This window comes from Mastomys coucha, unplaced genomic scaffold (assembly GCF_008632895.1).
Source record: "Mastomys coucha isolate ucsf_1 unplaced genomic scaffold, UCSF_Mcou_1 pScaffold14, whole genome shotgun sequence".
Lineage (NCBI taxonomy): Eukaryota > Metazoa > Chordata > Mammalia > Rodentia > Muridae > Mastomys > Mastomys coucha.
In genome coordinates, this window is record NW_022196896.1 from 27,283,105 (window position 1) to 27,309,431 (window position 26,327).

Consider the following 26,327-nt stretch of genomic DNA (forward strand, 5'->3'; position numbering starts at 1 on the left):
CATGTTTGTCAGTATGTCACATATGTGAACTAACTTCACAGGCCAGGAAAGGGCATCCAAAATCCTGGATCTGGATTTTCAGATGGATTTTGGCACCATATGGCTGCTGGGGATCAAACCAGGGTCTCTTGAAAGAATATTCAATACTCTTAACTGCTTCCTATTTCCTGCCTTAGAAGTTGGATCTTCTTCAACAATTCCCTTGAATGGTCTTGGCACCTGTAGCTGCTGCCTCTGCTTGGAAGTTTCTAACCTGGTTCTTTGAATGTTGTCCTTCACCTTCTCCTTTAGGACTGAGGTCAAATTTTACTTCTGAGATGTATGTCTATAGCCTTCTCCCATTCTCTGAATATATTTTCTCGACAGAGCCAAGCTACTGTCTGAGTGGTCTTTATTGATTAATTTCTACCATGAGTTGTTTTTCCTCTCATCACTGTGAACTCCAGGAGAGTAGGGACCATGTGTTCTTTGCTTTCCAGCATACTCTTGTGCCTGAAATAGTATCGATCCACAGGAGGGCCTCACTAATACTACTTGCCTGAATCAGTGGACAATCAGGGCCCATGTCAAATTGTGTGGTTTTATTTTAAACACAAATATCTAGCAAATAAAAAATGTCTTTAACAAATGTCTATTTTGTGAATAAAACCATTTAAGTAATGCTGGCATTAGACATTTCTGCTATCTTTTGACACTTTCAGACTGGCATGGAAAAGGAGGCTTCACCCTTCCATGTTTAATGATTACTCTTTTCTACCATGCAGCAATTATAAATCATTGTTAGATTTATAATTTATTCATAATGTATAAATATATAAATCATGTAAAATGTATAAATCAATTAAATGTTGAATTATGTAAAATCAATGTATGTGTACCGCATGTCTAATACACAAAGGTTAGAAGATGCTGCTAATTCCCCTGGAATTGGAGTTAAAGATGCTGTGAGACACCGCGTGGGTGCCAGAAACTGAACTGGGGTTCTCTGTAAGAACAGCAAATGCTCTTAAACACTGAGTGATCTTTCCAGCCCCATTTACAGAAATTTTAAGCTCTTTAAAATATGGGTAAAAATAGTTTTCTCATATGATTTGTTTAAAACTTCAGTGTACTGGAGTTACGGATGTTAACTGAATTTAAAGACATATGTTTAAATTAAAAAGCTCTCATTTTAAATTAAGACGACAAAGCTCATTTATTCAACATGCACTCAACATTCAACCATAAAAATTGCACAAAGTGAATTTATTTTTCTCCAATAACTGATTCAAAAGTAAATTGTAATGGTTTAAATAGGAAAGGTCCCCAAAGGCTCATAGATTTGAATGCTTGGTCCCCCAGGGAGTGACACTATTAGGAAATGTGGCCTTGATGTAGTAGGTGTGGATTTGTTGGAGGAAGTGTGTCACTGTGAGAGTGAGATTTGACGTCTCCTATGTTCAAGCTACACTCAGTGTGTCACACAGTCTCCTTCTGCTGTCCTGGGATGAAGATGTAGAACTCTCAGTTCCCTCTCCAGTACCATGTCTACCTGTGTGCTGCCATGCTTCCTGCCATGATGATAATAGAATAAATCTCTGAACATGTAAGCCAGTCCCAATTACGTGTTTTCCTTTATAAGAGTTTCTGTGGTCCTGGTGACCCTTCCCAGCAATACAAAACCTAACTAAGGCACTTATACAAGACTCTGTTATTGGTAATGAAATTTTTCCTTAGATACTTTATTACAATTTCTCTTCTTTATTTTATTTTTATTACTTTTCCTTTTTAGTTTCTTTTGTTTCTGATATTATAATTATATCATTTCTCCACCTTCCTTTTCTCCCTCTACTGCCCATACTCACTCTTTGTCAAATTTATGACATCTTTTCCTTATCTATCTATCTATCTATCTATCTATCTATCTATCTATCTATCTATCTATCTCATCTATCTATCTATCTATCTATCTATCTATCTATCTATCTATCTATCTATCACACATGCGCGCACGCGCGCACACACACACACACACACACACACACACACACACACACTCTGCCCTGTCTGATAAGGTTACATGTATGCTTTCAGGGCTAACAGTTTGGTATTGGATAAGGAATTGGAGTACTCTTCCCTAGGGAAGACTAGTGGTAATTCCTTGCCCCCTTATTAAACATAGATCCTTTTCTCATACAATATAATTTGAACATTATATCCCTCTGCTCCTCCTAGTTCTTCCTCTCCTCCCCTCCCCTTCCCTTTTCTCCCCTCCCTTCTTCTTCTCTCCCCTTCCCTCCTCTCCAGAGATCCAATTTCCTTCTGTCTTTCATTAGAAAAGAACAGGCTTCCAAGAAACAGCAGTAAAGCACAACACAATAAAATACCATAAATAAACCATAACCCATCACATCAAAGTTGGACAAGCCAGACCAACAGTAGGAAAAGAGTCCCAAAAGATTTTATTTCAATTTCAAATGTCATCTTTATACACACAAAAATAGATGTTTTAATTTTACAAGCATCTAGGCTTGTATTGGCTTAATGAATGCTAACTGTGACACACCACTTTTAAAACACTAGTGCTAAATATTAAGCATTATTAGGAACAGTTAAAAGCATTGGCATATGCGTTTTCAGGAGACTGACAGTTCCTTTTAGGAAGAGCGATTTGCCCTTTGAAGGCAATCTTTCCTGAGGGAGGAAGTTACAGGTGGTCACGAGGTTTTAGAGAGAAATGGACAGCCCTCTTGAATGTTTAGACATGTTCCAGACAGGATGTTAGGTGTCTTTCACATATTACAGAATGACAACATGCCCTCAGAAGGTGTTTGCCAACTGCCTCAAGCTTTGGGGAAACTTCTGACATGTGACTGATTAAGCTTCATGCCATCTGCATCCTTGAAGTCCCTTGGTGAAGAGGCACCTTTGATTTGAGACCAATGTAAATCTTATTTTTATTAAGTTTACCACTGATCATAATGCCATTCACTATAGTATGAAATCCCTAAGACTAAAGAATCTTATCCTTCTGAGAGTGTTTTGCTATAACTTTGGTTTGAAGGATTTTTATGTTAATATTCCTGTAATCGGGTGAATTAAGAAGGCACTATCTCCTGCTTCCTCCCACCCCTATGATTACAAACTAAGTATAGCTGCAGTAGAATTCTGCCACAGTGAAAGTATGGATAAAATCACATTTTAAAATAAATGGAATTGCAGTCCTGCTGATGGCTGGTGTCAGTATAGTAAGTCACTAGAACAGAAATATTTTCTTAGAACACATGTTCTTGCCTCTCTCTCCTTTCTAAATTCACAAATCTGTTGGGACAGGTATTAGGAGTTGGTTTGGAGTTTACATCTACTATCAAATAGAGATATCTGAGTTGGGAGAAGCACAGAAAATTGAAAAGAAATTACCATCTCTCTCTCCAACAAGACAGAATTGTGAGTGAGTTTCAGTCTGAATTCATTCTCTTCCCCTAAGCAGGCCAGTCAGAAACACTAGCTCTGTAGACTTTAGTGGAGCATGTCTACATAGCAATCAGTTAATATTGTCAGGCACTTAAATTTCTATAGATTTGATCCAAAAATTTCCCGGCATGAAAAGGATGTTTAGAGCACAAACATCTGCTGGGGATCCTTGATATGCTTTCAGAGGAACAAAATAGTCAAAATTATTTTAATAATAATATTAGCATCCTTTGGCTTGTTTTTACTGCATTATCATTCGCATCAATGGCATAACACGAATAGACAGTGACACAAAATACACTGAAAATTATTGTCCCCAAACTTCCATGCCCTAGGAGTTAAGTGTGTCAGTTTCGCCAGAAGGAGTCCTTGAGAAAACAGTGAAAGTTAGCGGAGTTATTCAGTCTTGACCCTCAAACACACACTTTTAATATTCTGTGTGAGAGTGTAGTAATCCTCCAGCAAACTAGAGTATGTGTTGTCATGTGGTTAGTCTCTGAGAGTGGGCTGGGTGAGCCAGCTACTCTTTATATGGAGCATCCTTTATATGAAAGAATCACTGAAAGACAAATTATGAATATTTAAACATGGGTTTGAGGCACGAATATTCTTCAAAATGATGGAAGTGACCCTGTGCTCCTGAGGAAAACAAGTAATATTGTTTGTAAATTAGCTAAAACATACATGAGCCTATGAGTCAGAGGAGCCACAGTAGCTCCTACTGAGCTTCTACAGAGGGAGTTACAATGACTAATATGGTCTTATTTTAGGATTAAGCGAGTATGCATTTAAACTGCCCACAGAAAGTTCTTTGGAACATTAGACACACCCAGGAGCACAGCCCCTGGGATTCAAGCATCTGCCGCTCCATCTTTGCCTGTGTTCAGCAGATCCCTTGATTTGTTTCCTGTAGCTAACCCTCAGTTGGTAGAAGCTTATGGCTCTTTAGCCATGGCAAGTCTATTCCTCATTCTGCTGAGGACTGAGGACTGGTGGCTGAGACTGGTGTTGACTTCCCTACTCTATCAGCTTGGAGGCTATGTCAGAGGCTCTTGGGGGATTCGGAGCCTTGCACTCTGCTTCCAGTCTCCGATAGGATGAGTACTAACTGTCCTAGTCTTTGTCACCAACCTACAGAAGTGCTTCAAAACATTCATCCTTATAAATTGTACAACTAGTGCTGGAGTGACCCCCAGAGGTCCCCATATGGAAGGCTTGGTCCCCATCCCATAGCAGTATCAGAACCTTCGGGAGGTAGGAACTGATGGGAACAAGTTAGTTTCCCAGGGTATGCCATTGGGAAGGGTGTTGCATCTTGAATTTTCGTTTGTTTCTCATCCTTAATGAGATGTGAGATTTCTTACGTGTGGTGTACTAAGTGGCCACATGACTCAAACATAAGTTACTATGGGCCTCTGAAACCATGAGCCCAAATAAATCGTTCTTCCTCTGAGTGTCTGCAGTATGCCGCCTCAGTGATGGAAACCTGTCAAAAGAAATCTATGAAAACCCTAGCCAGCCATTTAACTCTCTTTATGAACTCATGTCAACCTAGTCTTCTGCCTACTGTCAAGTTTCTAAAGTTCCCATCTTGGCGCATCTCTGAGGACTGTGGTGTTGCTGCCATTGACTATTAATAAAAAGAAAACTGATATTTGCAACCTTTCTATGTGTTAATTCTTTCAAAATGGGCTCTTCTTAAGGGATTGTTACTATTCAATAACCACATTTTTATTTTTAAGGAAAAAATGTTTCTGTAGGCATTGAAGTAAGATAGAATAAGGAAAAACATGGTAGAATATGTTATTATTTGAGCAAGCACTGATTTGGCTTCTCTGAATAAACCATTGTGGTTAAAAAAAAAAAGAACAAGAAAAATGTGAAGTCTTTGTTCTCAAATAACTTTGAATCTCAGAGCCTGAGAGAAAAGTGAATACTCTTAAAATACTCTGGAATTGTCCCAAGATAAAAATGTAGACAATAGCCACGGGCAGCTTGGGAGCAAGCTATGAACAATGGGCCTAGAGTGGTGCTCTTGAGGGAGCCTGGCCTTTAAAGTCCTATAAATGATATTTGTCCCTAAGTGCCAGCCCGTGTGTCCTCAGCATTGCCATAAATATCCATGTTCACTGGCTCTCTGCTACTCTCAGAAACTCCCTGCCACTCTCAGAAACTCCCTGCCACTCTCAGAAACTCCCTGCTACTCTCAGAAACTCTCTGCTACTCTCAGAAACTTCTTGCTTGTTCCTATCAAAGAGTCTCAAATATTCCCACTTTTTCCCAACTACACTAGCAACTTGTTCCTTTCTAAGAACAGCACTACTCATCTCCCTAGGAATTCCACATGGGTATATAGTGTCCTTTCTTTTCTTCTTCTTCTTCTTCTTCTTCTTCTTCTTCTTCTTCTTCTTCTTCTTCTTCTTCTTCTTCTTCTTCTTCTTCTTCTTGTTCTTCTTCTTCTTCTTCTTCTTCTTTTGCTATTATCAGCAAGATTTTAATCATTATCGGCATAATTTATGCTTACTCTGTAAACCAGAATGATAAATAATGATTACTTTGAAATGAATGAAATGCTTTCCTGGTTTCATCACATTCTATAGAGAGAATGAGATATTGAGACAGATAAAAGTTAAAATTACAATTAGCTAAACAATATTAAACGTATTTGGTTCAAAGTACATAGTTAGCTATCAGTCTCCTGAATAGTGATACATTAGCATAACCCATTTTATTCCAAAGTATTCATACTAAAATCTCAAAGTCATGAGTGTGTGTTTGCGACTTTATATTTTTTTATTAGATGTTTTCTTTATTTAGATGCCATACAATATATCCTTTCCCAGGTTTCCCTCCAAAAAAAAATAAAATAAAATAAACCAAAAACAAACCCCTGTCCCCTCTGTCCTCCCCCTGCTCACCAACCCACCCTCTCCTGCTTACTGGCCCTGGCATTCTCCTACACTGGGGCATAGAACCTTCACAGGGCCAAAGGCCTCTCCTCCCATTGATGACTGGCTTGGCTATCCTCTGCTATACATATGCTGTTGGAGCCATTAGTCCTTCCGTATGTACTCTTTGGTTGGTGGTTTAGTCCCTGAAAGCTCTGAGGGTACTAGTTAGTTCATATTGTTGTTCGTCCTAAGGGGCTGCAAGCCTTTCAGGTCCTTGGGTACTTTCTCTAGCTCCTTCATTGGGGACCCTGTACTCAGTCCAATGAGTGACTGTGAGCCTTTACTTCTGTATTAGTCGGGTACTGTCAGAGCCTCTCAGGGGACAGCTATATCAGGCTCCTGTCAGCCAGCACTTGCTGGCATCCACAATAGTGTCTGGATTTGATGACTGAATATGGGAAGGATTCCCAGGTGAAGCTGTCTCTGGATTGTCCTTCCTTCAGTCTCTGCTCCATAGTCAGACTCTACAACTCCTTCCATGGGTATTCTGTTCCCTTGAGATTCCACCTCACACCAGTCAGAATGCCTAGGGTAAAAAACTCAGGTGACAGCAGATGCTGGAGAGGTTGTGGAGAAAGAGGCACACTCCTTCATTGCTGGTGGGACTGCAAACTGGTACAACCACTCTGGAAATCAGTTTGGTGGTTCCTGTGGAAATTAGACATAGTACTACCAGAGGACCCTGCTATACCACTCCTGGGCATATACCCAGAAGATGCTCCAACATGTAATAAGGACACATGCTCCACTATGTTCATAGCAGCCTTAATTATAATAGCCAGAAGCTGGAAAGAACCCAGATGTCCCTCAACAGAAGAATATATACAGAAAATGTGGTCCATCTACACAATGGAGTCCTACTCAGCTATTAAAAACAATGAATTTATGAAATTCTTGGGAAAATGGATGGATCTGGAGAATATCATCCTGAGTGAGGTAACCCAATCATAAAAGAACACACATGGTATGCATTCTCTGATAAGTGGATATTAGCCCAGAAGTTTGGAATACACAAAGTACAATCCACAAACCATAAGAAACTCAAGAAGAAGGAAGACCAAAGTGTGGATACTTCATTCCTTCTTAAAAGGAAGAACATAGTGTCCTTTCTTAAAGCTCCCCACACTAACTTCTGTCATAGCTTACAGACAGAATTTCTTCCATGATGTCTATTTTTTTTAATTTTTTTAATTAGATATTTTCTTTATTTACATTTCAAATGATATCTCCTCTCCCTGTTTCCCCTCTGAGGAAAAAAAAACCTGTTCCCTCTCCCCTCCTCCTGCTCACCAACCCACCCTCTCCTGCATCCTGGCCCTGGCATTCCCCTACACTGGGGCATAAACCTTCACAGGACCAAGGGCCTCTCCTCCCATTGATGACCGACTAGGCCATCCTCTGCTACATATGCTGCTGGAGCCATGAGTCTCACCATGTGTGCTCTTTGGTTGGTGGTTTAGTCCCTGAAAGCTCTGAGGATACTAGTTAGTTCGTATTGATGTTCATCCTAAGGGGCTGCAAACCCTTTAGCTCCTTGGGTCCTTTCTCTAGCTCCTTCATTGGAGACCCTGTGCTCAGTCCAATGGATGGCTGTGAGCCTCTACTTCTGCATTACTCGGGTACTGTCAGAGCCTCTCAGGAGACAGCTATATCAGGCTCCTGTCAGCCAGCACTTGACTTTTCTAGGGAGAGTTCATGAGAGGCTGAGCCCCCACCCTCTCTCCTTCTCTCTCTCTCTCCCTCTCCTTCTCCCCCTCCCTGTTTCCCTCTCCCTCTCCCTCTCCCCCTCCTTCCCTCCCTCCCTCCCTCAGGCATTTTTACCTGAATTCTTCTGTACCCTTCCCTGTGTTTTTAAAGAGGACTTTCCAAAACACTAAAGGCATCTTTAACCCCCCCCTCTTTGTTTCACATGGCATACCCTATTGTGCTAACCTTAAATTTAAGTCTCTCTGTGTACCTTAAGTTTAAATACTTAAATATATTAATTGTATTTTTATAATTATATTATTAATAAATATATTTATCTAAAATCTCCCAGTATTTTTATTGTTTATATTCTAGTTTCAGCCACAAAACCCCAAAGAACAAAAATCCAAGAATCTCTCAAATTAAAATTATACTAATAATTTCTCAACTAGTTTCCTTACACCTATCTTGAAATTTAAGTCTGTTTTCCAGAATAGAAGAGAGAGTACAGACACTCCAGAATTCCAGGCTATATTCTGAAAGGTTGATCCTAGGATGAAAGCATCTTATGTCCAAAGCCCATTAAGCAAACTTAAGATGCCGAATAGCACAGCTCCAAAACACAGTCTGCTGTGTAGGGTCTGGGTCTCCTAATCTTGTGCTTACCCTGTGGCTGTGGCTCAGGTCACTCTGCTGGCCTTCAAGAAAAGAGAGGCTAAGACCACCTACCCTTACTTAGCCCGAGCAAAGAGCACAGCTCAACTTGAAATACAGTTTCAACTGAGTTGTAATTCAAATTATACCGATACAATTGCTATGTGCTCTTTGTGCCTACAGAGGATTGAAGGAGAACAAGAGACTGGGTACACTGTGTCAGGTTCAATAAGGTTTCTTTCAAATGTCCTCAAAGACTCCCTGTTCTGGGTCAGGCTGGCTCCCTGGCTCTAGAACACAGAGGAAGGAGAACAGTAAAACACTGGACCCTTGAAAAGAGGTAAACAGTCTTCAAAGGTGATTATTGTTTACCCCACGGTATCAAAATGCTTATGGTGGGAGTGGAAAGCTGGAGGCCCACCCAGGGCTTCTGCTTTGCTGGGAAATCTCTCAATCCGGGAGTCCAGCATGACCGAACAAGGCTCTCCCACTCATTTCTGCTGGTTTTTGTAAGCTCCATATTCAAATATGTTGTCTATCTGCTACTTGATATTTGTTCCTTTATTTCTGCTTGCTGTGTGCTTAATAGACTCATTCATTTCAGACCAGAAGTATGACTATAGTAGATTATTATCCAAACAGAATATGGTGCATTTTGTTTTTGTGCCATTATAAAGTGAAAAAAATTGGAAATCAGGGATTGTCTGTAATATGCTTAAAATACAAGTTAGATTGAATCACTCTTTTGCTCAAAACCTTACAATTGTTCCCTGTTTTATTATTTTTTTAGATTGAAAGGCTACTCCCCCTTGCTAATTTTTTATCACTGTGCACAAGAACCTGACCAAACCCGGAGCATCTCTATTATACCATGGACTCTTCAAGGACCCTGGCATCTCAAGGTATTGTGTTCACCTTTGCTATGCCTAGAACATCTTACCCAGTAGCTGTGTGGCCAACAACTTTACTTCCTTCAAGCCTATGCCCAAAAATGCCATTTGTAAGTCATGGCCTGTTTCATCTTTAAATTTAAAATTATCTTTAACAATGTTTAAACTCCTTTTTAAAAGTTACTGGTACACATGTGCCTCATTTAATGTTTATCATGGTGAGAGGCGGCACTCAGCCGTGTCTTGTGCTCAGTGTATTGATGTCTGCTCACTGGTCTCAAGCATCCACACTGGCTCTTTTCTTTTCCATGGTACTCATCATGTTCAGCATTCTATTTATGTGTGTGTTCACACACAGACATGCTGTGGTTATTGTTTACTGCCTGCTCTTCTCAGTATAATGTTCACTGATGTATCCCAAGCACTCCTAGGTTATATCTGTGATGGCTTTCAATAAACATTCACAGAGCAGATAATAGGCAGTGTGTTCCAGAGCATTGGTCTTCACTCAAGCACAGATTCCCCGAATACACAGATCTGAGCCATCCAGCATTCTTCACTATCCAGCCAAGCAACTGAACCACAGTCAATAATAACTGTGGGCAAATGAGCCTCACCTTCCAAGGAATTTTTCATGACAGCAAAAAGACATAACTCATGTATGTCCTGATCATTCTCATAATTATTAGTGGAATTTATGTTTCACTGACTCTTTCTTAAATGCTAGCCACTTGGTGAAACTTGCTTAGTGGCAATCACAGGTGATAGCCATTGATCCTTTTGTATGTGAATGTGGTCAACTAATGTAAGTACTACCATAATTCTTCAGTGAAATAGACTATAGAATAATTTATGTTGAAGATTATGGGTAAGGAGTAGGAGAGGTGGGGAATGGCATCCCAGATGAAATGTCATATGGAGCACTATTTCTAAAAACAGAGAAAATTTTCTAGAAACTCAAGCTTTTAATACATTTTTTTTTTTTTGCTTTTTATGTCCTTTTATTTGCTAGTCATTTTTCTTCTTATATTCCATGGCCTTAGAACAATAGTTGCATTTGCCTGTAGGGCCTCTGTCTTTTTATAGAATTATGTGAGTCTTTTTACTAATTTATGAAGGCTCAATATAAAAACTGGCATAAATCTCATTATTCATGCATACATCTGTCCATCAGCATGGTGGAATCCAGGTCCTGTATAGGAAAGATGTCTAATATAGCTTCAGGCTTTAAGAATAGTATCTTGCATGGAGAGGCAGAAATTTAAATTGAGAAGGCAGAAAAACACATTATATTATAATGTAGAAAGATCCACACTTTGTTAGGAGTATCCAAAAGAAGAGCAGCTAAGGTAGATCTAGCTCATCCACAGAGTTTTGTAGTTAGTAGCAATTGATCTGTGTGTTGAAGAACAATCAAGTGACTATTCAGGATAAGGCAAGGAGAGAGACAGAGGCAACATGGAATATGGCATGCTCTGTGTGGTTTCCAATGAGGCTCAGCATAACCTGCTGGAGGTGAGGCTGAAAGAGGTGATTGCAGGGGCGGAGCCAACAGACATAGCCTGACAGTTAGACTGGGGACAGGAATACAAGAATCTCTCAACAGGCTACAAAACATAAACTTCAATTGAGATGAAAATAAGCACACTCTGAAAAATTGTTTTAGATAATGTGATGGTAGTTATTGAACATACCCAGAGTAATGGGAGCTTCATTAATCTAATAAACTGTGTATATTTAATAATAATTAATAATATACCCACAACTTAGCTCATACCTAATAATAAAAGATTGAATGCTATTTACCTAAAGTCAAAAGAACAGGCAGGATGTCTGCTCTCATCATATCTATTCAGCACTGAAAAAGAAAATAAAACTATTTCTAAAAGTATTACTATTTTGAAAGTAAAACTATTTCTATTTTCAGTATGAAGAAAACCCCCAGGAATCCTTGAAAACCAAAATCAAATTGTTGGAGTGGCTAGAGAGATGGCTCAGTGGTTAAGAGCACCCTCTGCTCTTCCAGAAGACCCAGGTTCAATTCCCAGCACCCATAAGGTAGCTCATCACTGTAACTTCAGCTTTGGATGTCCTGACATCTTCGCATAAATACACATGGGGGCAAAATGCCAATGCACACAAAATAATAATAAATAAGTATGTTAAAAGTCTGTCTTAAAAAAATCAGGAGATAAAGAAATGGGAAAGCATCCCATGCTTTAAATACTTGATATGATGACAGCTTGTTCCAGACTGATCTTGATTTAAAGATTAAAATTCATGTTTCAAATTCTAAGCTCAGAGCTGTGGTTAGCATTGTTTGGTTGATTTGTTTTGACAAATTTGACAAATGTACTTTAAGATTGAGATGAAAGTGTAGAAAATCTTTATAGTGCAATCTTGACAAAGAAAATGAAGCTGGGCACCCCACATTTCCTCTGTCATTACAAATCATCACTACAAAGTTACTATAGTCCAGAGAGTCTCACAGCCTAGAAAAACATGTCAACCAATGGAGTAAAAATCAAGTCCAGAATGAATGACCCATGGATGCTTGGCTCCCATAAGGGAAACAAGGACCATTCAAGAAGGAGGAACAGTGTTTAATAGTAATGCTGGGACAACATTAATGGGAGGGGATGTTGGGCATGCCTCATGCCATGTACACCAAAAAGCTTCAATTTGGAACACACATCTCAATGTAACTCTCTTAGAAAAAACACAGGGGCAGGTCACATGGCTATGGTTAGTAACACTTTCTTGGGTATGAAACTAAAAACACATATACTGACAGAATAGAGACAATAAATGGGGATCCATCAAAATGGAAACCTTTTAGATTTCTGTTGGCAAAGTGAAAAACAACTATAGAATAGAGAAATGTTTTATATGTCAAAGAAATCATATCAAGAATATACCCATATCTCACACATTTCAGTAATTCAAAGACAAGTCAATTAAAAGTTGACAAATGATCTAATACATAATTAACCACAAACACGTGAATAACAAGTACAGGAAATGGTTCTTAGTCTTATCCATCCTTAGTGACATGAAAAGTCACAGCAAGACATTGCTTTGTAACAACCATGGCTTTAATTTAAAATCCAATAACAAAAACATCAAGTAAGTGAATCATTGAAGATATGAGGAAACTGGGGCCCTGGTCCCTTGAAAGTGGGACTATTAAATGATTCAGTAACTTCAGAAATACTTCAATAGCTTTTCAAAATAGTCAATGTAGAATTACCACATGACCCAGCGTTTTATTCCTAGATATATATTGTCAACATATGCCCTTAAAAGAGTATTACATGCCAGCAAGATGGCTCAGCCGGTAAAGTTGCCTGTTGCCGAGCCTGTCAGTATGAGTTCAAGTTCTGGGACCCACATGGTGGAAGGAAGATGGGGCTCCCACAAGATATTGTCTGATCTCTGTGCATGTGCTATGGTATGCATGTGCATGGACACACATGAAGTAAAAATGGAAACCATCAATGTAGATGAAACAGTATTACTCCTACTTGTTCAAAGTGCAAAGCCTTCAAATGTCAGGCAACAGAGAAACAGATTAAATGGTGGTGTGAACAAACAGTGGAATGTTATTCAATAATATAAAGGAACCAAATACTGGCACAAGCTCCCATGTGAATGAGCCTTGCAAACATGTTAAGTGAGATCATTCGGGCACAAAGGAATGTACATTGTCTGATTTCTGTTGTGGATATAGTGGGAATCAGAAAGTGTCTATGCACAGAAAGTGTTCTGGTGGCTTCCAGACCTAGGAAGGGTGGAAAAAGTAATGACTGAGGAATAGTTGCTCACAGCAACTGAATTGCTTTGTATGGAAAAGAGAAATATTTGAGGCAGGGACTCATATTTCTCAAGCTGCCATTGAGCTGGCTATGTAAATGAGGACAACCACAAACTTCTGTCTGTCTACCTCTACCTCCAAAGTATTAGGTTGACAGGAATGTATTGCCATGCCTAATTCATGTGCTCCTGGAGTTCAAACTCAGGGCTTTATACACTCAAGACAAGCATGTTTAGACTACGCTACATCCTCAGTCCTAAATAAATGTCTTTAAATATTAGGTTGTAGCAATGGTTACACATCTCTGTATACTAAAACCCACCTATTGCACATTTTGAATGGATGAATTATATGATATGTTAATTGTATCTCAATAAGGCAGTTTAATAAAAATTAAATTTAAGTTTAAAAACATGCCTGTATGAGAAAAGGAGGAATAGCGCACCATGAAGCAGAGCTGTGGTGGAGTTTGAATTTCCTTATAGTTTTGGAACATTTCCAAGACAGTCTAATACATTTTTATCATTTATTTTTAAACCTAGAATTTTCAATATTTATTAAAAGCAAATGATGTATACTAAACTAAAGAAGTAATTTTTTTTCCAAAGACAGCCATGCAGTGTATGGTGGGTGTGTTAAATCCTGCCCAGACGAAAGCACAAATAAAGTCTGGAAACTCTCCTGGGAAAGAGTTGCTGAGGTCCTGACCAAAGCAGCAGCTCTAGAGAAGGAGAGAAAATGATGAAAGACTGTGAAACATTAAATAAAGTCACTTAAGATCGGAGACCAATTGTGTGCTCAGAAAAAAAAAAAAAGAGATTTATTAATTCTGTCAGTGCTGCTATTTGCGACAAATATGTAAATGGTAAAACATTTTATGATCTTAAAATACTTGGAAATTACAGAAAATAGATATTTTAATTCAAAGCTTGTTTTTGTTTAAGGAGACAACAATCTTCATACCCAGTCAGGATTTCTGACCCGATACCTGGCCTTGAAGTTATAGTGAGCTATCCGCATGTCCTGTTAGCTGGCTTTGGAACTCTGAGCAGTCTGTCTGTTTCTTGATTCCTTGTTTGTATAAGAAAATGCTATAAAGAAATGATTCTTAAAGAGTGCTTCTGGGACCACAAGTGTTAGCATTACGTGTGCTTCTGTTTAGATATACATATTCTCAGCCCCTACTCAGCCTTACTGATGTGCAATTTCCAAGAGGTGAGCAATCATAGTCTGTGTGTGTGTGTGTGTGTGTGTGTGTGTGTGTGTGTGTGTGTGTGTGTTATATGTGGTGTTGTGTGTGTAGTGTACGTATTTGTGTTTGGAAGAGTGTGGTTTTGTATGTGGGAGTGTGGTGTGTGTGTGTGTGTGTGTGTGTGTGTGTGTGTTTAGGAAACTATGTATATGGATAAACATGAAAGTATGTATATGTATTTATACTAGGTGTATATGTGTGCACATGCGTGTTTATATATATCTTCTCACAAAGGCCAGAGGAGTACACTGACTGCCCTGTTTTGTGCAACCACTGCCCTCAGAGCATCTGGATTAGAGCCACATGTATGACATGTGTGGCTTATGGATGCTGAATCCAGACAGTCCTCATGCTTGAAAAATAAGAGCTCTTATTCACTGAGCCATCCCCCCATATCTCAAACAATCATTCTAATTATTAAAATTCTTCTGTAGGGTCTGAAGCATATCTGTTTGGGTCACAATGATGTATAACACCCCCAATATCCCTGCTTATGTATAAATCAGTAATTATGAACCAAAAAGTTCATAATTCAACCATCCAGAGGAAATCTAAGGTGCTGATACTTGACCTATCAGCCTGCAACAATGCTCATCACAGGGATGGGGGAAATTCTAGACAATTAAAGGGTAGAAGGGTTTGCAACATTATAGACCAAGGTACCAGTGAGAATGCCAAGGTGGAAAATGTACAGTTTAATCATCATCTGAGAAGAAACTCGTGATGTGGACAGAAAAGGAGGTGGTGTTGGGCAGCGCTGGTGAGTAGGAAGGGCAGTCTCAGATACACAATCCTGGCTGCTGTGCTTTCTATGTATTTATTATTTATTATTTTGGGGATTAAAATAATCATCATATACAGCAAAGTTTCTGAAGAAGATGCTTTTAAAAATTAAGAAACACACACTTGAAACTGCAAGAGCAGTCAAGAACAGAGTTTTGTAGCAAGGTATTAAATGAAGGCATGCCCACCTAGACTGCAGCTGGGAAGAGGCTCATGTGCCCATTCTACAGCAGCTGGGAACAGGCTCATGCATTCATGTAAAGATACCTGGGAGCTTATGTTGAATCTTGGGTAGACTCTTTCAGAATTGACTTCTTCCTTTGCAATGACTTAACATCCACTTTAATGCTGTCCTATACTATTGCTTTTCCAGTAATATCTTCGTCAAAACCTTATTCAAGTTAATGGAAAAGGAAATTCATAATTCCTTCCAAAGCCTAATGAATCTGCAGCTTAGGGCATTAGGAATTACTCCTTTCAACTAATGACATTTCAGCTGAGCTGGCATTAGCTTAGCTTCTAGGGTATTTTTCATATTCTTAATACTCTTAACAAAAGTTTTTAAAACCTAGTCTATTATTGGGGCAAGATAAATTACCTTTGTGACTCTACATTCTAGAATTCCTCATGAGTATTTTGAAAACACTTTAGAATAGTCTTTGAGCCTTACAATAACTGCCTTGCATCTCTAGCTGGCCAATGTCTTTGCTTGCTTGCTTGCTTGCTTGCTTGCTTGCTTGCTTGCTTGCTTGCTTTTTAAAAGAAGGTCCCAAAGAAACATTTCATCCAGTTTTTGACCTGATGGGAAGCCACTCTTTCTACTCCTGCTACGAGTAAATAGTTTCTTACATGAAGGGAGCTTGTGTTTATCAAATATTAGGTCAGACTTCTCAGAGAAAGCAGACAGGGCTCTAGCTCTGTCTATGCTGTCTTAATGTTCCCTTGGCATTCATTTATCTGCCTTTACAGTGCACTTCAGGATACACTATCCAATAACAGACACTGGGACATACTGAAACACAACCAAGGTAGACTTCTCCCTCACAGCTCCTAGGCACAAATCCCAGATTCAATAAAATGATGGATTAGAAAGAATCCAAGTCTAGAAAATGCTAGTGAATTTTATTTAACGTTTTGAAAAAAATGATGACAGCATAAGTCTAAAACAAAGGCACTTAACAGACTTTTCATAAAACCTTTTGCAACCATTTGAAATAAGAGAAATACCATTAAATATTAGTATAATTTGTGTAAACCCTTTTGTGACATGAGGCAAAGGGTTAAAAATTGATTATAAGCTATTAATAAGGCAAGATTTTAACCCCCACCCGAAATGGCTGGTGCCTATTATCAAGCCATATGCAGAGGAGAGAGTAAAATATTTAATAAACATATGGAAAATTGGGCCATCTCACTAGGAATCATTGTGCTCTCAGCACTGAACACAAGGTGCTGTGTGTAGGATACATCATCAAATATCAAACACTTATATTGAATGTCCAGGAATGTTTTGGCTTATGAAGCAGAGTGTTGGACACTAATGGGGAATCCCTCTCCCTCTTCCTTCCTCCCTCCACCATTCCTTCTTTCTTCTTTTCCTTCCCTTTTCTGAAGATGATTCCAGGACTTGTGCATAGTAATGGAAGACGTAATGGATGGTTTTGAGAGGAATTTTAATTTATATGGTATTGGGTATTATTATTCCAGTTTTGTATTATTATTATCGCATAATATATTACAGAGTATCCAACTGATCTCCCATTTCCAAGAGTCATTAAAGAGGTTCTTGGAAACAGTGAATTTTCAATTGGCTCTATAATTCTTAAGATACACACAAAACTAAGGTGAGCTGTGAACATTTTATATCACTGCAACTATTGTACATGAAAATCTCTCGGATATTCTTCATGTGTCCTTCTTTTAGCAGTCCTGATTGAGTGTGACAGAGACTCTTCCCGATTGCTTAGGATCACAGCTGTGCACAGTGGATCTGATGATATGATATATTGATTCCCTCAGGGCACAGTTGAATAGTACATCTACATAAGCCAGTCTAAACTGTGGTTTCCAAGTTCAGAAGTAAAATTTTACACTATGTGTGCTTCTTCTCTGCCTATCAGCTGGGAACTGACAGCAGTGGTTCTGTAATACTGTGATGTTGCATATTCTATATTCTATGTGATATAATCACACTTCCATTCCTTAAGGAATGTGGCACTGCATTTCTATGTCTCCAAAATTTCTATTCTTGAATCAAATGCTACACGGAGACACAAAGAGTGTTAGATCAGTTATGGAAATAACACTTTCAAGACAGGCCCCAGTACCATGGAGCCTGATTGGCTATAATAGGAACAGCTGGACATTAGTCTCATTTGTTTTTTGATCTTTGGGATGGGGTGGGTAAACTCTACACCACAAGAACCAATTTGTGGTATTGAAGTCAGGAAAATGGCTACCTTTGGTGTTAATTTTTAATACACAGGACCACTAGGTCACAAGATCTGATTTTCTTTTTATTCTTCCATTAATTACTAAGATGCTTTCATTTTCTAAAAATTTACCTGAACCATACATTTTTGTGAACGTAACTTATATATTAATATTTCCACATACAGAACCAGATCCTTCTAATATAAAAAAAGAAACTGCATTTTGATTTTTTTCCTCTACACTAACTAAACAGGAGTTAGCAATGTTTAGTGGATTTTTAGAAACAAATGCTTCCATTTTTACCAAATGAAGTCACATGTTTATTCCCCCCAAAGAATACTTTCTCTCATGATAAGACACATGGAAAAGTGTGAGATCTTTAGTTTGTCTCCATGGAAACTAGAGTCTCATTCATAACGGATGCCTGAGTTATTATCCCAACCATCCCAAACATGGTTTATTCTGAAGGGCTTGCTTCAGATGTAGCACCTTGGAAAACCCCTCTTTGTCTCTTCACTCTTGCAAAGGATAAAGATGTCATGGGGCTCCTACTCATATAGGGAACTGTCAGACATCTACAGAATATCATGAGAAAACACTTCTGAGAAGAAACTGGTCCAGAGACTGACTGACAGATGGGATGGGAAAGGCAGACTGATTCTCCAGGCACCCTTCCCCTTCTAAGGCCAGGTCTGGCTGAGTCTAGAGAACAGCATAGCTCAGAATTGTTCCTCTATGTAAATCCTTCCTTTATTTCTATCTTCTTGGCTTTGACTTGAGTTGGTTTTCTAGCCCTTAGATGTAGAAAACTCTAGGTGATGCTTACAAGGGCTCTTATTTTCTACATGAGAATGTGGGCTATGCAGGGAAAGGCCCCTTAGGAATGCCAAGTGTTGGTTGGACTGGATGTTGGGTTGCCCCAGGACATAAACCAAATTATAAATCTGTAATGTCATCATTCTGCAGATGTATTACAATGATACATTCAGAACAGATACTCCGTGAACAGATACTCCAAACTTCATTTCATAATCACAAGAGGCAGAGTTCTTTTCTTTAACTCTTTGCAAAATGTTATTCTACAACTAAAGAATTCACAGAAGCTAACACTTTGTCCAGACTGAACTTTTGCATGAAGGACCCAATGCTTTTCTGCAGTGGCCATCCTCTGTCAGCAGAAAAGTGATACCGAACATTTCCTCTGCTACCACCTTCATGTTTCCTCTGCTCTGGTTTCTTCCATGTCTCTGAGACTGTAGTCTGGTGAGATATGTTTCCTGACAATGAGATGTGTATCTTCTTCTCTCAACCCAGAGCTTCTAGCTGGCACCTAGCCGTAGCATTATAGCAAGTGCCTCCTCACAGCCCAACTCTCAGCTCTTGCATTCATCCTCATAGCTTCCTGGTCAGCTTTCCTGCCCTTCACTGAGCTGCTCCCCATCCTGCCCTTCACTGTGGCTGCTCCCCATCCTGCTCTTCACTGTGGCTGCTTCCCATCCTGCCCTTCACTGAGCTGCTCCCCATCCTGCCCTTCACTGTGGCTGCTCCCCATCCTGCTCTTCACTGTGGCTGCTCCCCATCCTGCCCTTCACTGTGGCTGCTCCCCATCCTGCCCGAGCTTGATGCTTCTCTTTCTTCTCTTGAATTGTTCCCTCAGTCACTGCCTCCCATTCTTTAGTTTCGCCTGATTGTTATATTTTCTAGAATTTCAGATACTGTGAAATCTAGAAAGTCACAACATTTTCAAGAAAATAGATGGACTTAGAATGTATATTATTAAGTGATGTCACACAATCTCAGAAATGTATGTTCCCCTAATATGAGGATACCAGCCTATAATTATAATGTGTGTATATAAATAATATATATATATAAGTATATACATGTTGTATATAATATATGGTTTATCATATATGCGGTATATGATGTGTGATATACACTATATAAAATACAACGTAATATGTAATATGTAATATATAATATACAATACATATAATATGCAACATGTAACATATAACATATAACCCAACACATTTATACATGCATATATGGACTATTAGGTAATAAGGAATAAGTGATGCAGGCAGTGGACATGTGAGGAATAAAGTTAACTGCTTTTCTAGTTTTCATTCTCATTTTTTTTTCTGTTCTTGTAGTAAATGGCTGCATAAAAGTGTAATTGACATCAAAAGTGTAAAACACTATGTGAGGCTGCATGGCTCCAGAATGCCCACATTCACTGGACCAAGGCTCACTGAGATGTAGAGTTTGGACAGGGCAAGTGCTTGCTTGAATAGATTCCTTAATTTAGCTGTGTGATGTTTTTATTTATAAATTTATTACAATAAAGTGATTTTTAATTTAAAATATAGGCACTAAAGGTGTGGTTCAGAGGTTAAGAGTGCTGGCTGCTCTTCCAGAAGGCTTGTTTTTGATTGCCAGTGTTCAAATAGCTCCTCACAACCGTCTCCATATAACTCCAGTCCCAGGGGATCTGATGCTTCCTTTTGGCCTTGGTAGGCAACAGATATGCACATAATGACATAGATGCAGACAAAACAGTCACATGTATAAAATAAATACAATTAAAATTTTATTTTAAAACTAAAAAACACCCAAATCTATAGATTTAGTCTAAATTTCTTCTTTCTCTTCAGACTTAAGTTTACATGTCTAATGCTTTTAGTTCATTTTTTATTACTATAATATAAGTATAATATAAAATTATACTTTTTAAAGAAGAAGGGCTTATTGGATTTAATTTTGGAGGCAGAAAGCACGTGATCATATTGTTCCATTAAGTTGTCCTCTGTTCAGGGTCCCATTGGCTGTATCATTCTCAAGCATCAAGGCAGAGATAAGGAGGGACAAGAATGATGTTCTATAGTCATATAGGAGAGCAGGACATGGCAGTCTTGCTCTTTAAGAGCAAAGCACTCTTGTGATAACCCAGCGAGTCCCACAGGAGCTACACTATCCCACAAACTGTGTCCTAGTGACCTGTTCACCTCACCAGGTTCTGCCTCTGTAACTTTTACAACACCACACACAGAACCAAACTTTCAATACACGAACCTTTGGGGACTACAACCAAACTCTATTTGAGGCCCAGGACTGATGCTCTGCCATGCTTTCTTTTGCACACTTACTCCGCTCTCTCAGTTTCTTCTCATTAGGTTGCTTCAGCCCTCACCTTTACTTCACACCTGAATCTTGACCTTTCACAAATCAAATTTCTTTATCTTGCTTCCTGTTTGGTTACCAAATCTCTTTTAGTCCTTAGTATTTCTTTTAGCTTAACATCTTATCCTTCCTTGGCCCAGTCAGCCTCGAAATGTCTGCTATGGTTTCAATGTGAAGTGCACACCCACCTCTAGGCTCATAAGGATTTAGTACTCAGATAGTGTCATTGTTTGAAGAGGGTGTAAGACTTTGGAACATGGGGTCAGTCTAGAAAACACACTGCCCGGGGCAGACCTTTGGAGATGACAGCACAGCTTAGCACAGCACAGCCCAGCACAGCACAGCACAGCGCAGCCCAGCACAGCACAGCTCAGCACAGCACAGCCCAGCTCAATGCAGCGCAGCCCAGCCCAGCACAGATCAGCGCAGCGCAGCGCAGCACAGCACAGCACAGCCTCTACTCTCACTATGCTTTCTGATCTGCAAAGATGTTATAAGCAGCCATTGCCTGTAGTCAATTATTCTTTTAGATTATATTAACAACAGGTTTATTGGGAAGCTTCTCTCTGGTGAATTCACGGGGAGAGGGAGAAAGACAGAAAGGGAGCATGCATAGAGAGAGAGACGAGGAGAAGGAGGAAGAGGGGAGAGAGAGACAGGAGGGGAAATGTCTGGATTATATAGGGAAGAATCACCCCCTTACCATTCTATATATGAGGCCACCCCTGGCCACACCATCCCTGTCACAATAGATGACTCATTTGGGAATAAAGAGTCAAAATAATTGTTTCTTCCATCCAGTTGTTTCTGTCCAACATTTTGGTCATAATGATGAAGAAAGTAACTAAAACACCTTCTTAACTCGAAAGCTCTAAGTGATCACCACGAGAAACATAAATCTACCATATTGTGTCAGTTATATATTTTTGGGTCATCTAGTTTTTCAGATTACCATGGATGAGAGGCACCATAGTCCTTTCTGGTGCTTGTGAGCTGCAGACTATGAAATGAATTCTAATTTTCCCTCCTACTGAGGTCCAACAGGCCTCTGTGTGTTTGACTATAGTCTTCCTATTGCCTAAAATTCCTTCCCTTCTGCCCTTACTTCCCTATTCAACATTCATTTGCCAAGAATGAGCTGGGGTGGTGGTGCTGCCCAGGAAACCATTCTCTACAGCTCCTGCATTGTTTTCTTCATCTGGGAGTCTATTTGTTTAGTGTGTGTTTTTTTTTTTCCTTTCTGAATGTTGGGTTTTTTCCCCACTTGTTCATAAGTCTGGCTTTGCTTTGAAGCACAGCTTTCCCAGTGTCAGAGGCTGTGTCTCTTTACCTTTGTGACTAAACTAGAAGTAAAGACTGAGAGATTGTTTCTCCATGGATTGAACTGAATTAGAAGACTGGCTAGGTTTATAAATCACAAAAGCCCAAAAGACTATGTATCAAAAGTATGACAGAGATAGATCTATTTCCTGGGACCATTTTAAATGAGCCACACTATCTATATCAGAATCACCAGGGTGTCATCAGCCCTGATTGTCTTCCCGAGTTTAGTTGACACTTAATGAGATAGAGCTTCTGAAGAGATCTTTTATTTCTCTACCATTTCCATAATAACAGATTGCACTAACTGCAAATTCAGAATTACAGCTTTGTAGTGTAAGAAGGTAAAACAGTTTGCTTAGAGGAAACATTTTCTTGGAGCATACATGAAAACTTTAGAAGACTCAAATTCATTAGCTTCTTTGTCCAAAATGTAAAATATCTTATTTTCTTCATTCTGTTCCTAGCATGCTTTAGTATATACAGAGTCAAAGATACTGCAGGTACTGCTGTAGCAAGAGTCTTACAGGGAGAAAGTGCATTTGTTTATAAGTCTCTATCCATTACCCAGTGTCAAGATATTGGGACTGGACTGACTCTTCCACTACTGGGTGATAATTGAAAAGATCACACCACAAGAATAGAAAGGAAGGTGACGCTGAGCAGGCAGGTGACACCATCTGCTCCTGAGTCATGGTAACACAGATAGATAAGAAACTTCCTTGTTTAGGAGTACTGATGAAGCTGTCGAGGGTCAGTGCTCTGCTCAGAAATCCAGGCTTATAGAGCCAGGCAATGCAGATTTTATTTGCACAAGTGTGTCTACAGACCAGGTCGCTTCATCCTTTCAATACCACTTGGACATTTGTGAAGAGCTGGCTATATAAAAACCCTTTTAATTTAAATTTTGCTATTTTAGATATTGTTGTGATACTACACTGGACAGATGGAGAACTGGAACCCAGGAAGAGAATAACTTGTCAGGTGCAGAAACAAGATCAAAACCCAGATAGTACACTGTGTTCTTACCCACAACAAAGTGCAGTCATACCAGCAGCATCAGCACCTAAAAATGCTTATGAAGGGTCAACTCTCAGTTTGTGCCTCAGTATAAAGAATGGAGGAAGTCTAGTAGAGGGTACAGTGATGTGGGGTAACTTGGCTAACAGATGAGTATGATGATGTAGTGTCAAAATCCACCATGTTATAACAGCAAGCCTATGTGTGTGAACACCACTTTGAGGATGGGCTCAGAAGCTCCATGTCAACAGAAAGAATGTTCCCTGAAGCCAGGTTAGCTTTGTCATCCCCTGCAATCCTATTAGAGTATCTGACCCATATTTTGTGTTGATACATGAGTCAGGATGTCTACACACATAGCATGTGGACTACAAACTGGAGACAGCTTACTGATGATTGTAAAGAGAGAAAAAAGCCATGGAGTTGGTGGGTGGGGAAGTAGAAAGGGTCTGGAATGATTTGAGCAGGAAGAAACTATAAATTTTTCAGTAAAAATAAAAGATCAGGGAAAGAAGAAATTATTTCTGAAAAACTATGTTTTAACTAAAATTATTTGAGAAACAGTCACAGACTGGTTAAGCAAACTGGAACAATGTGGGGGCTTCAACAACGACCCTTCAACAAAGACCCTTGAAGGTGTCTCTAAGTGTGCTGAAGAGTTCTATGGACATCTGGTGGTGAGCTTATGCAGAGAAACTTATGAGGGGAGGACATGATAACCCTTTAAACAATATTTGGGGTGTCAAGATGTCTCGATGGATAAAAATATTTCCTGCTAAGCATGATGACCTGAGTTTGAGCTTCAGGACCTACCAATAGAAGGGAAACAAATCCCATGAGTTGTCTTCTTGCTTTGGTTAATGCAACACACACACACACACACACACAAATGTGAAAAGTTTTAAAGTACAATATTCTGTATGATTACCATAATTAATACACCTGTAAAGCACATAAAAAGTCTTATGCATATGCTGGATTTTGAATTATATCCACAGACATTATTTTCCTTCTGATGTATGGAAATACAACTAAAAACCCCACTTTCAAACACTGACATCAAGTTGTTAGCCCAGTTCTATTACTTCTAAATTGTACCACCTACACTTTGACATTTCTGGGATTTGGAGTAACCAAGTAAAAGATCCAGAAAAAACAACACTCCTTGGTGTTCTACTGCAGGATGTTCGAAAAGCCTTTTGCTTATTGCTTCAGATATTCTGCACATGCCCAGACACTGAGATGGCTACCTGGAGAATAACGTCTGATGTCAGCTGCCTCTCATTCACAGAATGGAGATAGCAGGTTCTCAGCCCTGTCTCAGGCAGCCAGCACACAGTAAGTAGACAATACAGGAGTATTAATATTCCGGTCCTTGAGTCCAATGTGAGGATAACACTGAGGGGGTCATCAAGGTTCATAACACCTGAGACCTTCAATAAAATAACCGAATCCTGCTATAAGAACTGTGGCTTCCCTTTTGTGTGCTGACCAGAAAGCATGTCTCATGACTTCCCTTCATGATAAGTACCACATCATAGCCCTTCTTACCATAAGAAACAAGCGTGGAATAATCAACACTCTTTTTAAGTCTCTTTATAGAAAATTAAACAAAACAAAACCCCAGGCCTCTTGAACCTGGTTGGAATATAAGATACAAGACTGACCAAAACTGATGACAAGTTCTCATTGCCCCAAGAGTGAACTATCTGAGCTAACCCATTTCTTTTTTCTATTAGTTTTATGTGCTTACAGTTATGAATTATTGCATTTATTAACTATGTATATAGGAATGGCATCACATGCTAGGGCCCTAAATTCTCCGGGGTAGAGGAGCAGGAAATCCTAGATTCATCTTGTAAATAACTAAAGTCCCAAACAAGATGGCCAAGCACCACAGTGGGGATGGCCATTCCACTGAGAAGGCCATTTCTCAAGCTGAGCCTAGTGAAGAGGGCTGACAATGTAAGTTTTGTATGTTGAAAGAGAGGCTTTCCCTCTTACAGGCTCCTAAGGATCCAGCAGATACCTGGGCCTCTTAAAGCATCTTTCAAGGAGAATGGAAAGAAGGGAGCATGTGGCTTCTCTTCTGTTGCCGATGGTAGCCTTGTGTAGCTTTTCTTGTCTCCACTATAACACTATTGTGTAATTCTTTTCTTGAGCTATTGTAGGCAACAATTAGAGACCTATGTAGGATTGTTGATGCATTGACTAAAATTGACTGAATTCTGTTTGGCCCTAGCTATAACCTTTTCAAGGTATCATAAGGGTTTATAGTCACCTAGAGATAAGGATAACCCCTGTGATAAAGAAAGGTCCCTGGAACAGATAATGGTAACAGTATCTAAATGATCTCAAAGTCAGAGAGAGGAGAGGCTGATATGAAAAGTGATTGAGTTCCTAGATAGAATGGCTACTGTAGGGCAAAAGCAGAATTTCCTGTGGTTGCCTCAGTAACTTCTTCATGTCCAAGATAGCATGCATTTTAAAAGCACAGTATTGGACAATTCATATCCTAGATGAGCAGTGCTCAGCCTCTAGATTGTGACCCATTTGGGGGCCGCATATTAGATACTTGCATTACAATTCATAATATAGCAAGATTACAGTTATGAAGTAGCACCAAAAATAATTTTATGGTTGGGAGTCATCACAACACAAGAAACTAACTGCATGAAAGGATATCAGCATTAGGGAGATATCTTAGTCTAACTTCCCTTTGGCCCTCGCTCTCCTGCCCCATGCAGGAGGTGGCCATCACTATCTAAGGATCCAGAAACCTGAAGAGACAGAGCTGTAGCACATTTAGACGTTAGAACGCAGAACGGTCTGATGACGTCTCACAATCAGAGTGGCTCCGTAGAAGGAAACCCACTGCTCTGGAGAAC

The 26,327-nt window shown here is 39.4% G+C and overlaps 1 protein-coding gene across 2 annotated transcripts in view; it reads right to left on the bottom strand.

Moving 5' to 3' along the window:
- Clvs1 (clavesin 1) overlaps window positions 1-26,327 on the bottom strand; it is a 199,775-nt gene that overhangs the window by 73,112 nt on the left and 100,336 nt on the right. The gene's annotated exons all lie outside the window — the stretch shown is intronic.